This window comes from Octopus sinensis, linkage group LG18 (assembly GCF_006345805.1).
Source record: "Octopus sinensis linkage group LG18, ASM634580v1, whole genome shotgun sequence".
In the NCBI taxonomy this organism is placed as follows: domain Eukaryota; kingdom Metazoa; phylum Mollusca; class Cephalopoda; order Octopoda; family Octopodidae; genus Octopus; species Octopus sinensis.
Genome location: NC_043014.1, coordinates 9,518,354 through 9,523,353, shown reverse-complemented (window position 1 = coordinate 9,523,353; position 5,000 = coordinate 9,518,354). Strand labels below are relative to the sequence as shown.

General features: G+C 36.1%; 1 long non-coding RNA gene across 2 annotated transcripts in view; it reads left to right on the top strand.

The window, feature by feature from the left end:
• LOC118766900 overlaps positions 1-5,000 on the top strand; it is a 526,709-nt gene that overhangs the window by 434,562 nt on the left and 87,147 nt on the right. The window lies entirely within an intron of this gene.

Below are 5,000 nucleotides of genomic sequence, written 5' to 3'. Positions count from 1 at the left end.
ACACACACATACAACTATTCCCCCCACACACACAGACACACACACATATGTATGCGGGGGGGGGGGGTGTTCCTATTTCTTTACTACCCACAAGGGGCTAAACGCAGAGGGGACAAACAAGGACAGACAAACGAATTAAGTCGATTGTATCGACTCCAGTGCGTAACTGGTACTTATTTAATCGACCCCGAAAGGATGAAAGGCAAAGTCGACCTCGGCGGAATTTGAACTCAGAACGTAGCGGCAGACGAAATACGTATTTCTTTACTACCCACAAGGGGCTAAACACAGAGGAGACAAACAAGGACAGACAAACGAATTAAGTCGATTATATCGACCCCAGTGCGTAACTGGTACTTATTTAACCGACCTCGAAAGGATGAAAGGCAAAGTTGCCCTCGGCGGAATTTGAACTCAGGACGTAGCGGCAGACGAAATACCTATTTCTTTACTACCCACAAGGGGCTAAACACAGAGAGCACAAACAAAGACAGACAAACGGATTAAGTCGATTACATCGACCTCAGTGCGTAACTGGTACTTATTTAATTGACCCCGAAAGGATGAAAGGCAAAGTCGACCTCGTCTAACGATTCTGCCAGCACACCGTGTATGTCTAATCATGTGAATATGTGTATGTGTGAGTCTATGCGTATGCATTTATGTATGAACGTAATTTATGTATGTATATGAAGAAATGCAGTCGTATGATATTTTGGAGTCATTTAATGCAAACGGCTCAGCCTTGCGTAATATTATTATAGGTAATGCATGCATTACGCAAACCTTCCTCATTTAAAGCAACTGAGGAAAGTTTACGCACTGGAAGCGCTGCCTGTTTTATATTAGGCAAACCCGAAACGTATTTATTAAATGACTTCAAAATATCACGATTTTATTTGATTTTATTTCTATTTATACGGCTCGATGCCAGTACCACCCTGTCTGTCGGTAATAGCTTCAATTATGCGATATATCCTCCCCATTCCTACTTCTATGACTCAGGCGAAATGGCCCTGTTGAAAAGTACCTGGGAAACGACATTGCTTAAATTCTTTACTTTCAACTCTTCCTCTCAATAAATTTTAATCTTCTTATATTCTTTCTTATCTTCATAATTTCTCTTCACAGTTGTATCCTCCACTCGGACCGTGCTCTCTACTCATTCTGACCGAATATTTCGTGTGTTAAAACGTACCTCCTAACGATAATATAAACTTAATTTAATCAAGGTACCCCCGGCCTGAAGAGTAGCCTGTGGTGTACACCTCACTCGGATATTTACCACTCTCGAGGTTCCACTCGCTATGAAACATATGTAGCCCAAATTTTATCTACTCCATTCCTTAACTCTTATATTTTCATTCGCTCACCTGGCAAACCTGGCTACTTACTGTGAAATACAAAATATTTTTTTCAGCTTATCGTACTTAGACACCGAAAAAATATTTACAAACTTTCGCCCCAACAAACCACTATTGTTTTTTATACATTCTACGGATTGCCTGAAGCTCACCGTCTTCCTACACCTCAATCCATTGTTCCTCCATTTATATATCTATTTATATATCCAGCCCCCTTAGAGGAATCTTTAGCCCCGAATCCATAAAATTTTCTTACTCTATTACAACCAGCATTGCCAGAGTAATCCATGTATGTATGTATTTTTATATGTTTGTATCTATCACCCCTCTCTCTCTCCTTTTCTCTTTCACTCTCTCTCTCTATATATATAATATAAATACTTATATATATATATATATATAATATATATATATATATATATTTCTTTACTACCCACGAGGGGCTAAACGCAGAGGGGACAAACAAGGACAGACAAAGCGATTAAGTCGATTACATCGACCCCAGTGCGTAACTGGTACTTAATTTATCGACCCCGAATGGATGAAAGGCAAAGTCGACCTCGGCGGAATTTGAACTCAGAACGTAGGGGCAGACGAAATACGGCTACGCATTTCGCCCGGCGTGCTAACGTTCCTGCCAGCTCGCATACATACATACTTATATTCTATGTGTGCCTAAACCAACACATTTATATATACATATATATATTATATATATATATATATATATATATTATATATTTCTTTACTACCCACGAGGGGCTAAACGCAGAGGGGACAAACAAGGACAGACAAAGCGATTAAGTCGATTACATCGACCCCAGTGCGTAACTGGTACTTAATTTATCGACCCCGAATGGATGAAAGGCAAAGTCGACCTCGGCGGAATTTGAACTCAGAACGTAGGGGCAGACGAAATACGGCTACGCATTTCGCCCGGCGTGCTAACGTTCCTGCCAGCTCGCATACATACATACTTATATTTCTATGTGTGCCTAAACCAACACATTTATATATACATATATATATATATATATATATATATATTATATATATATATATATATATATATATATAATATATATATAATATATATATATATACGTCTGTGCATACACATATGTGTATGTCTATGCGTGTGCTTTTGAATGTGTGTATGTGGGTGGCTGCGTATGTTATTGTGTGTGTATACATATCATTTACTCCTATCTGCTTCTCTGATTATTCAAAATTTGACTTTGTGGCCAACAAAGAATTTTTACTAAATGAAATCCCAATAGATTTCGACATCAAACTCCATTACTTCTTTTTATCTGATGAAATATAATAGCATCCGCGTAACTAACTACAAGAATAAAGAACACGGTTTCTAAACTAATAGCTAGAAACTGAAAGATAATCATCAACGCAGATCACATCCACACATGTCGATTGTACTCTTAAGACATTTCTAGGGGCAATTGTATACTGATTAGATCAATGTGCATTTCCTTGTCATTGTTTCTAAGCGTCTCTTAATGGCTACATTCGAATAAATATAAACATGGGAGGAAATATAGCAGATATTCTTTTTAAATGGCGCACATTTATTCATATGCAGCCATGTGATAGAACTGTCAGTGAAGTTGAATTCAATAATTTCGCTTGTCGTTTAATTATATTATTCTTCAGTTTGTCATCGTATTCAGGACAAGCGTTTATCAAATAACATATCAATTGACATGGGACAACTTTTATTGGTGGCTATATATAATTTTAAGTTATAATATCGGTATTAAGCGTATAAAGATGTAGCATTTGAACGAAGAACATGTCGAAAGTACCTCTCAAAATGGCTACTTATGTTTATGGAAATATAAACTGCGTTGACGAACTTTAGAACAATATTCATAAGGGGGATAGATTAGCATACAGAAAAGCTGACGCTAGAAACATTGACACCGGAAACGTTAGCATTAAACAATACAATTTTAAGATACGCATTTTTAAACCATGTTATATTTGTATGCATTCGTACGACATTTATATGCATGCCAAGGGGCATTCCTGTATATATGTATGCATACATGCATAGCTACATACATATGTGTGTGCGAGTCTATGTGTCTATGTAGTATGTGTATACATGTGGATGCATAATATATATATATATATATATATATATATATATATATGAATGTATGTATGTAACACTGTTATAGAGAAATTATAGATTGATTCAATAGAAAAGAGTTTCGTGCGTGAGATTAAGCAAACTGGCTGGGATAGCACTGTACATATTTTTTATGATTATAATAACAACAACAACACTAATAATAATAATAATAATAATAATAATAATAATAATAATAATAATAATAATACTGATAATAATAATAGTAATAATAATGTTGTCATAGTTGCCCTGGGAATGATAGCAAAAGGGGTTGATTACTACCTAACTCATATACCAGGAAACCCAAAAATAGCAGAAATTCAAATGATAGTGCTCATGGGAACTGCTCATATCCTACGCAAAATACCTTCTATGTAATCCCAAGTTTTAAAACAAACATAATTTTCGTATGGTTTTTTAGGCATTCACTAGTACAACACTATGTACAAAACCAAATATATGGCACCCTAGGCGTAACACCAACATGAAGTTTCGACTTGTTGTCTCTTGAGGTCTCTGGGAGAGACTTGGAGCCAGTCTGTGCAAATGTATAGCAAAAATCAAACAGAATAATAATGATAATAATAATAATAATAATAATAATAATAATGGTAGTAGTAGTAGTAGTGATGATGATGTGTGCCTCGTTCACTTAATAACAATGGCGCTCTTCCATTCTTGCTTCTATTATTACTATTATTATTATTATGAATATTATTATTAATATTATTATTATTATTATTATTATTATTATTATTATTATTAGTAGTAGTAGTAGAGTAGTAGTAGTAGTAGTAGTAGTAGTAGTGGTAGTAGTGGTGGTGGTAGTAGTAGTAGTAGCAGCAGTAGTAGTAGTAAGGAGGAGGAAGAGGGAGGCAGGAGTTGAAGAATCAGTAATAGCAATGTTTGTAGCGAAGGTAACATAACTCTCCCTTTACTATTTTAGTTGTTGCAGTTATTCGACTGCGACCATGCTGGAGCACCGCCTTTAGTCGAGCAAATCGAGCCTAGGATTTATTCTTCATAAACATAATACTTATTCTATCGGTCTCTTTTACCAAACCGCTAAGTTACGGGGATGTTAACACACCAGCATCGGTTATCAAGTGATGTTGGGGAGGCCAACACAGACACGTATATGGTAAGCAAGGTACTTACCACAGAGCCACTCCTGCGCCTGTTATTTTTGAAGATATTTTGTAGCACCATGTTAATCTAATTTTGACCAACTCCATAACAAACGAATCTCAATCCACGAACTCCATTTCATATTTTTGTTAATACTGCTATGTGTTTTGAAAGAAATGTTATTTGGCTATAGAAGAATGGATCGAGCTCTCGTACGCCATGTTTGTTTGCCTCATATCAGTCTTACGGTTGTTTCTGCGTCATACTCATGTTTTAGCTCCTGCTGCTATCATCGTTTGCTCTTGTTGCTATATTCCAAGACATACCAACCACAACATATTCTTTTGTTAATA